This window comes from Paramisgurnus dabryanus, chromosome 23 (genome assembly GCF_030506205.2).
Source record: "Paramisgurnus dabryanus chromosome 23, PD_genome_1.1, whole genome shotgun sequence".
NCBI classification, from domain to species: domain Eukaryota; kingdom Metazoa; phylum Chordata; class Actinopteri; order Cypriniformes; family Cobitidae; genus Paramisgurnus; species Paramisgurnus dabryanus.
The window spans coordinates 16,138,027-16,149,443 of record NC_133359.1 but is presented as its reverse complement, the minus strand read 5'-3'; the positions used below and the strand labels follow the sequence as shown (position 1 = coordinate 16,149,443).

Genomic DNA, 11,417 nt, shown 5'->3' with positions numbered 1-11,417 from the left:
AAACAGTCCTGAGCCCCAGGTGACCCTTTAAAGTGGGAGACTTCCTCCGTAAATTGATTGTGAAAGTCTATTAAAGGGATAGTTCACCCAAAAATAAAAGTTCTGTCATCATTTACTCACATTCATATTGTTAAACACCTGTATACATTTATTTGTTCTGAAGAACACAAAGGAAGATATTTTGAGAAATGTTTGTAACAAATCCGTTCATGGACCCCATTTACTTACATAGGGCCATATTTTAACGATCTGAAACGCAAGTGCGAAGCGCAACGCGCAAGTGAGTTTGTGGGCGGATCTTGGGCGCTGTTTCTATTTTCCCGGCATGAGAAATAACTCATGCGCCGGGCGCAAATCAATAGGGGGTTGGTCTGAAGTAGGTTCATTATTCATAGGTGTGGTTTGTGCGTAACGTCAAATAAACCAATCAGAACGCTATCCAACATTCCCTTTAAACGCAAGGGCGCAAGTTCCATGGCGGGTTGCTATTATTATGACGGATTTACCAGGCGCACGCCAGGAGCGGTTCACAGCCGAGGAGACCGACGTTCTTGTAAATCCCAAGCTTGCCAGCATAAATCGGGCACGCCGTGTAACGGGAGGTGGATCTGCCTACACATGACCTGACGCCAGCAGAGGACATCGCTACATCCACCCTCACCGCTGAAAGGGTTTGGGGGCTTTGAAATCGGACCCAAGAAACGCAAGCAAGGTCCAACCCCAAAGTACTCTTACAAATCAAGTTCACATACATTAAGGTTTCTTGTGAAAACATTTTAATTATTATTTACATAAAATAAACGTAATACAGCCACACAATAAACTTATGAAAATATTTTAATTGTTATTTGCATGATAATTTTTTAACGCAGCCACACAATAAATAAAAACTATCACCACAATGCTCACCACTATGATTCCCCTTATCTCGTGAATTAATATTTTTAAGTGTAACAATTTATGATTTGTAAAAATAACTGTTGCATCTGTGTAGATTAGATGCAAAGTGTATGCGCGTTGTGCACGCTATACATTATGGTCAAGCATGCGCCCTTAAAATAGCATAATGAACAACGCGCAACGCGCCACTGACTTTAGACTAGTTTTTTTTGTTAGTAGCGCAATTGTTTTTTGAAACTGCAAAATAGCATAAGAGATGGTTTGCGCCGCAACACGCCTCCTTTTTGCGCTGAACCGCCCAGGGAGCGCAAGTTCATTCCCTAGTTTGCTGACGTGCGTCTGTGGAGGAAAAAACCCCGCTGTGCGCCGGTGCAAAATACGAATGATACATGCGTCACTGACAAAGTCAATTGCGCTGGGTGCAAGATAGAGCCCATAGTATTCTTTTGTCCTACTATGGAAGTGAATGAGGTCCACAAATTATTTGGTTACTCAAAATATACTTTGTGTTCTTTAGAACAAAGAAATTTATACAGGTTTGTAACAATATGAGGGTGAGTAAATTCAATTTTGGGTGAACTATCCCTTTAAGTAAAGTCTATTAAGTTGCTTAAAGGGATAGTTCACCCAAAAATGAAATTCTGTCATCATTATTTTTTTTTTTTGTCGTATGTTGTTACAAACATGTACACATTTCTTTGTTCACGAACATATTTTAAGGAATATTTGTAACCAAAATTAAACATTGTAACCCCACTCACTTCTATAGTTAGAAATAAGAATACCATGAAAGTGAATGGGGCCTCAAATCGGTTTGGTTACAAACATTCCTCAAAATATCTTCCTTCGTGTTCATCAAAACAAAGAAATTTATACAGGTTTGTAACAACATGAGAGTGTGTAAATAATGACAGAATTTTTATTTTTGGGTGAACTATCCCTTTAATAGGTCTTTCTCAGGTTGTATGCAATAACTGTTTTGTAAGCATTTTTTTTAAGGAATGCAGCTATTGTATGGATGTATCAAGACGCAAAGGTTTATTACCACTAAACTGGTAAAGAAAAGAAAAGTAATAACATTTAAATCTTCTTATAATGTCTTTTTATTATTAGAGAAAATTGTCAAAACATTTTAAAATGATAAAAGTTGGTTCATCTTCAAATATTTTTTCAAATGGTAACACCTAAAAAAATTAATTTTATTCAACTTAAATTTTTCTCCCAATGTGAAATTTTAAGTTGAATAAACGTATTTTTTTTAAGTTGTTACCAATTGAAGTAATTTTATCAATTGATCCAATTTTTCACATTTTACAGTGTAGATGTCACCGGGTGGTACTCTTTCAAAAAGTACACTTTTGCCGCTATATAGAGTGCATATAAGTACCTCAGGGGTACATATTGAAATGTATACAAGTAGGACCTTTTTAAAGGGCACAGCCCCAGTGACAACTTGGGACCATGTACTCCGCATTATTACATTACAACAGACTTTAAGGCCTTCACTGTGATATTTTTGCTTTACTGTATTGTTTAACATGTAAAGCAGCTGAGATGGCATTGTCATTTTTAAGAGGCAACTGTCATCCCACCAACAAATTGGATGTCAAATTGGCTGTTTTCCATGCATGCATTTTGACAATTACATTGTATACCAAACGCCAATTTGCGTGTATTGAGATTATTGGTTTTAATTAATTGATTGCAATCTCCATGATAAATACCCTCTTAATTTGGGCTTTATTACCCACATGTCATTTGTGTGTTGTACCAGCAAATATACAAATTAGTATTAATTACAAAGGACACAATTCATAAGGGAGTCTCCAAACACTTGTGCCTTCAGACATGCTCTTTGTTGCCATCTCAAATTGAATCCGAGCATTAAATTGTGTAGCTACAGTATTGATTACAAACCATCTCATGCATGTGTTTGTCATTGCAAATCCACGATCAGCAAAAAAGCACGCGGCTCTAAAATCTACCCCTGCCGAATGAAATAAACAATATTACAGTTTCTGTACGGTAACCTCTGTCATACAACCAGCCCTATTCCCTAAAAAGAAAAATTAAACAGTGCTGAAATACAAAGACAATCATGCAAATGTACAGTAGGATGGCACAAATGCACAAAAGGCCCCACAAAACAACATGACAAACCAAACATTTTAGTCCCAGAATATTGCACTGAACATAATAGACGGGACAAATAGCACATTTGCTCCTGAAAATACACCTCTTGTGGCTTTTTGCAAGCAAATTATGGAAATTTAAAATGGCTGTCTGCGCTTCCTTCCAGCTGGCATCTCCTAAGTGGATAAAATTCATGCTAAGATAAAAACATAATTTCCCAATTTCTTTGTTGAGCAAAGACAGCATTTTAATCCCATTTATTATTGTGAAGGAGATTCTGGCATTTAAAAGGGGTCCATCTTATGAAGCACACAAAAAGGTGCAGACTAAAACAGGAATGTGTTAAATTTAACAGGAAAAGAGCTTCATTTCCTTAGGTGGGGAAATATTATAAATGACAAGTGAAATGTTGCTTAAATAGCCAGAGAGGAAGTGCACAGCAGCATCTGTTTGGACCTATGCAATGTAACACATTTGATCAATAAGCCCTTTAGATGAACTTCCCTTGCACTTACTAGACTATAAAGTACTCAGATGTTTGTAAATAAGTATAGACCGCATTCAAATAAAGTCAAAGCAAGAACAGGGCATCTCCTCTGCGACTTATCAGTGTCCTTTCCAATTGCATAACATCTTCACTTCCTCAGCACAGATTGAGGACTCGCATCGATCTCACTTACCGTTAGGTGTCCATTTAATGAGCTCGGAAATCAGCAGCCTGGATTTATCACGACCTAAAGGAGACGAAATGTTGTGCATGATTTAAAAAATCAAAGATTCGTCTTTTTGAAAAGGAACTGAATGCTAGTTTGATCAAGGTTTTCGTTTTCATTCACATAGAAACGCATAGTTTGCGCGTGGCCTGAGGTTGAGCGATGAACCAGATTTATACTGATTTATCAAAAGCATATTTAATTGTGAGTAAAAAAAATATTACATTTTATAATTTTATTAAGTAGGCTAAAAAGTTAAGCAGATGTTATTTGCGTATCTTTTAACATCACGTGCACATTGCACAGCCCGTTTATTTTCTTGAACTTGCAATTGTATAAAAATGTCAAAATTATTTTTGTAGACTTTTTATTTTGTAAGGGTCCGATTAAACAAATATTTATATGTGTGCAAAAAGCGTATGATAAATGTTGTAAAAGCAGCAGAAAACTGAAATTAAATATTAATGACGAAATAAAAAGCACATTGCAATAAATTATTCTGGATTTTATTTCTGCATAATTGTAAACAACTAGTTGCACAAAAATCCCCTGAGGATGCTTCATATTTTCGTTGCTGTTAAATGTTTTCACAATGTGCAGCGTATTTACTTCTTCAAACATGCAAAAGAGACAAGATGAAATCATTGTGTCCTGCTGCACTGCCTATAATGAAATCGAATGGCAAACATTATTTAGGCTATATATACACAGACTATGTGCGTGCGCGCGAGAGAGAGAGCGAGCAAGAGAGAGATTGTTATAGGCCTAGCCTACAATTAATTCTATCAATTGTTTATTGTAACACTGTGGTCATGCCAAGCCCCCAAATGAAACAAACCATTAGCTTCATGCAAATTGACTAAAGTTAAAGCATTTCATATAAAACCTTAAATGCCTTTATTTTCCATCCACCATTAATTATGAGTTTCGTAACAATTCACATATGTTGTGAACATGTATATGTTCTCCTGCAATACCTCCAAACTATATGATAGCTAATCAACGACAGTGTAAATATTGATTTAAAGTGTATGTACAGAAAAAACATCACACTGTTTTTTATTCATCACAAGCCGAAGTATCCTCTGAGGTTGTGACTAGACAAATCTACAGATGCAAAAGAAAATCACGATGCCAATTAACACGCCGCGTGCATCCAAATCATGTTGTGCGTGGGTGCGCGCTTTACATTTTTAACATTAATTACATGTTTTTAATCTTCTCAGTCTTTTTCTATGTGATGATGAAGATATCATGATTAATTATTTTTTTTTTTGTGATAATCGAATCAACAAACAAACAAATAAACAGATTTATCCTACTATTTCTAATATATAAAATAATTGGATTTTTTTCTTTCTGATTTTTATTTTACAATGACTTTTATTATGAAGGTCGACGTTCTGGGTTTTCTAGCATGCGGTGACGTCATAGCGATCCAGAAAATTGACAGGCCACCTGCAGGGACGCAGCAAGGCTTTAAAGGGACAGGCATTGGATGCATGGGATGCTTTTGTTACGGCACATGGCAAGAAGACAGGCTGTCATCTTTAGAGAAGCGCTCTCCGCATCTTCACGAAAGCGCATCGGCAAAGACACGTAAGGCATTTTCATTTGACATGTTTTATGTTACGGTCGAAATAGGTTTTCGTGAGATTTAGGTGGGTGGATGATGTCAGCCAAAGATGAGGTGGTGAGAATAGAGTTATCGTATGCTTTTTTGTGTCGTATAAAAACATCTAACCGCCCTAGAAAATCAAAGCTGAGGTATAATCATCGTTAAATAATCTTTATGGGAAATTATTACAAAAACATCTTCATTCTATAGTAGCTATATACGGGTGGTAAACAATTATGAGTTAGAAATGGTTTGTATGTGTATATCAAATTCAACCTCGATGATTTCAATGTCAATGTGTATTTTTTATACCAAATTGCGCGTAAAATATATTTCGTGAAAGTTAGTGAGAGAATAAAGAGGTGTTGGTCCCGATCAACAGGTAGCGGCGTAGTCCGCGTCACTTGTATTATTTTTGATCAAATATGCATGTCAAATCTCGTTGTATGCTTTATGAAACGATTTTATTTCTTTAAAGATTTTAAACCTAAAGGTCAAGAACAGCGACGATTATTCATTCTTAACAATTCTCCTCTATGCTCTGTTCAATCCAAATAATCGCTTTGTACCGCTCAATATGCTTTTGCAAAACTTCTATTGATTATAGAAGAGACGCCCCTGCTAGATACACGAATCCCCATCTGGTGTGTTGACCGAATGACTACAATTAGATTTGAAGAGCTGTTTATTATAGTTATACTTGGCAAATCCAATATCAGAGCAGTCCTCAACATCCTCATCTGTCTGGCGTGGCTAATCATATAGAAGGGTCCTGGTGGCCTTCCCTCAACGTTTAGCTCAAATGTATTCCGATGGCAATTTAATGCAATGAAGTGACATGCTGCTTTGGCAGTACTCCAACCCCTCAGGGTGAGTTCGTGGTCGGATTCGTGCATTCAGCCTATAAGTGGGGAATATGAGAATTCACACATCTCCAGCTGGGCTTGCACAGACAGACAAGATACATTCAACACGCAAGAAAAAAAAGGGAGGTTATTTCTCACACACAAAAAAATTAACTCGCACTGTTTCTTGGTTATGGAGTATGCTGTATTTCTCGGGAAAGCTGTATGTATTGCGCATTCTTTGCACAAGTGTGCAAATCCGTGATTATATTCACATTTTAATGCATTTGGCAGACGGTTTAATCCAGTGGCGGTCCTGGCTAGATTTACGCCCTGGGCGAACCATCCCTTCGCCGCCCCCAGAAAAAAAAATTACCCCCAAATCCCGCCACCAATATGTATTATTTTATTATATATAATCTTAAATACAAAAAGGTAACAAGAACAGAGAAAAACAAGATAAATAAATGTAATACAGTATATAAACACACACACACACACACACACACACACACACACACACACACACACACACACACACACACACACACACACACACACACACACACACACACACACACACACACACACACACACACACACACACACACACACTCCTCATCAGACTACACAACCATGTCTGTTGGCCATGGCTGCTGTGGAAGTATCTGACTCCTCATTTTTGCCAGTGGGTGCTCTAACTCCAAAATATTTCAGAAGTGCCCCTGAATTTACAATTAGTATACAATATGTAAGTTAGATACACTTACATCACACATGCATCATTAAAATGACCATAACACATATTTTATAAGTTTATAGGATGTTAACAAATGCTAAGCATACACTACAAATTATTAAAAAAGTTATATCACTGTGTAGCTTACAAAATGGCATGTCAATTTATATTAGAAGTTATTTAAGTTCACATATAGCGTATATAGCAATAAAAAAGGACACAGTCAGGAAGTCTGTGTGAGTTTGCACTTGTTGTGTTGCAAACACAAACTAGACTGTGTGTTGCCTATGGGTGAATTTAGTTGCATGACATGGTGCCTCAATTCTAATAGTTGCTAGTTCAGAAAAACTAAAACCAAAAAAAACAGTCGTGTTCTGTGGCTAATAGCAACATATTAGCAAGAGGGCGAGGAGCTAATATAAATAACGTTAGCCCAGTGGCGGCGTTTCACGAAAACCTAGGGTATGGCAAAAATTCTCCATTCAAATTACGAATCTATGAAACCACATTATATCCATATGTGTACATACTCCACCAACCTGTATAAAATCATACTATGATTGCACGGATGTACACTTACTGACAACAATACGGAAGCAATACAAATGAAAAACAAAAATAGAAATCATGGTTGTTTAAAATGATTTTCAAATGTTGTCATTCTTAACTAAGTGCAACTCCAGCAACAGATCAACTAAAACAAGATAATATCAAAACATACTGTAACATCCCTTCACAAATCTTGTCATTACAGCCGCCAATAAACACTTATAAAAACACAATAAAGACTTTTAATGATGTGATAGAACACACGTAGTTAACCCAGCCAACCAACTAAGACTAAAACACTAAATAAAACTTAGTAAAACAGGGCTAAATGCAAAAACAAGTCTTACCTTTTGTCGTCGTGCAGTTTTTATTCCACAAGTCGCCATATTCAAAAACGCGCGCAAATAATTAATACAATTCACTTCGACTGCGATACAATTTCCCAGTGTAAGATAACATGTTTATTTATCCACAGAGAACAAATCATTTTACTTCTGGAATAATGTATGCAATATGCATTGCGCGAGTGTGGGGGAGAACCATGAGTCTGTTTGAATGTTAAAAAAAAGGAGTTTACTTGCGAAAATAAAGATTATAACAACAGCGGTCATTATGAGACCTCCTGCACAATTCAAGCTGCGCTGCAAGAACGACAGGTTGATGACATCAAAGTACCGCGAGGGTGAGGCGAGAAATCATCGGAAGAGTTTGCTTTCAAACCGCTCTCGCGGCACGTTGATGTCATCCACATGTCGGTTCCTATATTATAGCATGAAGTCGAGCACACGCGTAAATTATCCATATTAGTGATGTACCAATGTTCAGATATGTTCTACTGAAAATATTTAACATTATTTTTAATAAGCTTCATTATAGCCTGTTGATTTCTGGTGTTTTGTCTGAATGCGTAGATGACTCTACAGATTTTTTTTTTCACAAAATCCAATTGATAACATGTTCGTAGGTATATGGGTCTATGTTCATTTTAGGAATGAAAAATACAATTTATTTGGAAGCAGACGCAGCAGTTTGTGTTGTGTGGCCTCTGGCCTGGGATCAGTCTATACCTCGCTCGCCCCCTATAAGGCGAGCGAGCGATTTGCAGTCGCAAGTTGGCCCGCCCCTTTCTCCTGTGCCTTTTCTGACACACACACAACCTGTGTATATGACTCTCAGCACTAACTTGACATGGAAATGAGCGTTAGTCTAAAAAAACGCTTTGATGTTTTTTTTTTTTTTTTTGAATGCGCTCGTGCGCCCTCACATAGATTGCGCCCTGGGCGTTCGCCCACATTGCCCATAGCAAAAACCGGCCCTGGTTTAATCCAAATTGACTACATTTTTTGTAAATGACAATTCAGCTACATACGAATATAATGTTTTTCCTGCAAACATGCTGAAAAGTAGAGTGAAAAACAACAAGAAAGATGAATGAACTCCTAACACCCTGAAAACAACATGCCTAAAATACATACATAAAATAATATGCGAGGAAAGGGCGCGTGTAATTAGCTTCCGCCGGATATGCGCCAGGCGTTTGCGCTTCGATCAATTTTCAGCACCACGGTGGTGGACAGCACCCGACCTCGCGCACAGAAAGAGCGAGTCAATGGAAATCATTTTCAACACCACGGGATCAGCACCCGGGACCATTTAACAAATGAATGATTTATTCAGAACAAGACACATTCATTTTAAAACCTCCCTCACATCCATAAAAAATAAGTTTGCCCCCCTTGATTTCATTAGTTTAATTGGTTTAGTGCTCCTGCAGCTAAAACGGTGGAGCATTACGTTAGCAACGAGTTCACTATAAAAAAAAAATGCTGGGTTGTTTTTAACCCAAGAATTGGTGAAATATGAACAAACCCAGCTGTTGGGTTTGAATTAACCTTTGCTGGGTTCTTTCCATACAAAATGCTGGTTTATTTTAACCATCCCAGTCTTTTTAAAGTGTAGGATACTAAAGAATCACACAAAGTGATAAAATGTATATGCACTGTAAATCAGTTTTGTATAGTTATTTTACAATCATTTAGAACTTATAAGAATATGGTTAAGAGCTCTTAGTTGCTACTTTTTTCCACAAACAAACAGACGAACAAATGAAACTAAAAACACGAATTTTGTATGTATTTGTCAGCTGAACGATAAATCTTGAACAGACTGAGGTGTAGGCTGCTAAATCCAGTCATAATTAAACATTTCTTGCGTGGGGCTCAGTGACGAACCACCGAAGCGCGGAGCAGATGTTCAGAACCACCTGTTACATGCTGACCCGTTCACATTGCATATCCTGAAATCCTTAAAAAACATTGCACTGTTTTATCTCTGAGGACATGGAGAAAGCAGAAGCAAGTGGCTTTAATTGTAACTTTTTTATTTTGATTTTGGCAAGCCCATCGCATTTTCACTCTGGGCAATGTCGATAAGCACTTTTCATTAAAAACTATGTAAAGCAATCATCTGTCAGGATATTTAATTAAGTAGGCTGCAGGTACAGACCACAGACTAGAAAACATTATATATAATTTTAAATATTAAACTTTTGTATAGCTGTACTCTAATAGCCATGTTAATAAAGCGCATTGGACTTAATTTAATTAAATCGGAGTCTCTCATACATCAAATTAATAGGACTTGCACAATAACACACAATCAAAAAAAAAGAAAAAGCTTAGTTTAGAGCAGCAAGCTGCAAAATTATCGACGACTCCTCGCTGCGTCATGCACGAGTAATAATTCGTCGATCACGTGCTGTGGATGCGCTCGCGCGAGCAGGCGGAGGTGACAGGTTGTCTGTGAGCGTCGTGATGACACGTTTACACAGAAAAACACTTCCAGAAATGGCAGCCCAAATGGTCCGGTGGTCTGTACTTGCAATGAAGGGGAGGGGGACATTAAGAGCAGGTGTTCAAACAAGTGGATATGCGCGTGTGCGCAATTAATGCAATTACGCGCAGCCTGGTAACGTCAAAATGCCTCAAATACGACGTGTTGGCTTTTCACGCGAAGGTAAACAAGCCTTGTCAACGCTAAACAAAACGTAAAACCACGGTTTTGTGTCTTTATCGTTTTCAACAGATGCTTTTTAGTCGCCAGTGCTTTTATTGCTACAAAAAAGGCAAACATTATGAAATAACACCTGTGTAAAGATATAAATCTTAAGAGAGCCTGTGTTTGCTTAGTTGCCCAGGGGCATCAGGCTCCTCATAGATGGTGTTCGAGATCACTGCACGCTTCTCTGAATTGGATTTTCGGCTTCAGTGACCTTGGACGTTTCCCTTGTTAATAGATTGCATGTCATTCGTATACTGTTGATCTTTCAGAGTGATATTAGATATTAGGTTTGCCTTCTGTAATATGTGGAATCTACCCAAGCATCATCCAGACTTGAAGGGCCTTTTAACACTCACTCTCCTCCTCCCTAACCTTGAGATCTTGGCATCTGATGTATAGATGAGCATCTGATGAATGCATCAGAGCCAGAACGCACATGCGTTGCGCTGCAAATGTAGCGATGTCAAAACATGACAGAATGTGCATAAAAGCAAAGGCCATTTGGGATTGTGTTGGAAGTGTGAATAGAATCAGGCAACACCAGTGACAGACTAACAGCGAAAGATGCAGGAGATGATGTACTGTAGAGTCTTGGAGCAAGGTTTGATCTAGCCCAGCTGTCCGCTGGAGGACGGGAGAAGCTGGGAATGTTGGTAGGTCGCCAGGGAAGACAGAGTAAGGCTTCAGTCTGCATCCATTACAGAATTAATTCAGTAACTGCAGTTGCTTTTGAAAATACTTATTTTTTTATTAAAAGAAAAACAGACCAGTTTTTCTTACCCGTCCAGCCTCAGCCTGAAATGAAATATCTGAAATCCAGGTTTATGAGATAAATTTGATTTAACTGATTGATATTGCAT

The 11,417-nt window shown here is 37.8% G+C and overlaps 1 long non-coding RNA gene across 1 annotated transcript in view; it reads right to left on the bottom strand.

Moving 5' to 3' along the window:
• Positions 1-2,234: 2,234 nt before the first annotated feature.
• LOC141281472 (uncharacterized) overlaps positions 2,235-11,417 on the bottom strand; it is a 27,561-nt gene continuing 18,378 nt past the window's right edge. The window contains exon 3 of the long non-coding RNA XR_012335805.1: positions 2,235-3,767. This is a non-coding gene — a long non-coding RNA (uncharacterized lncRNA). The remainder of the gene's footprint in view (positions 3,768-11,417) is intronic.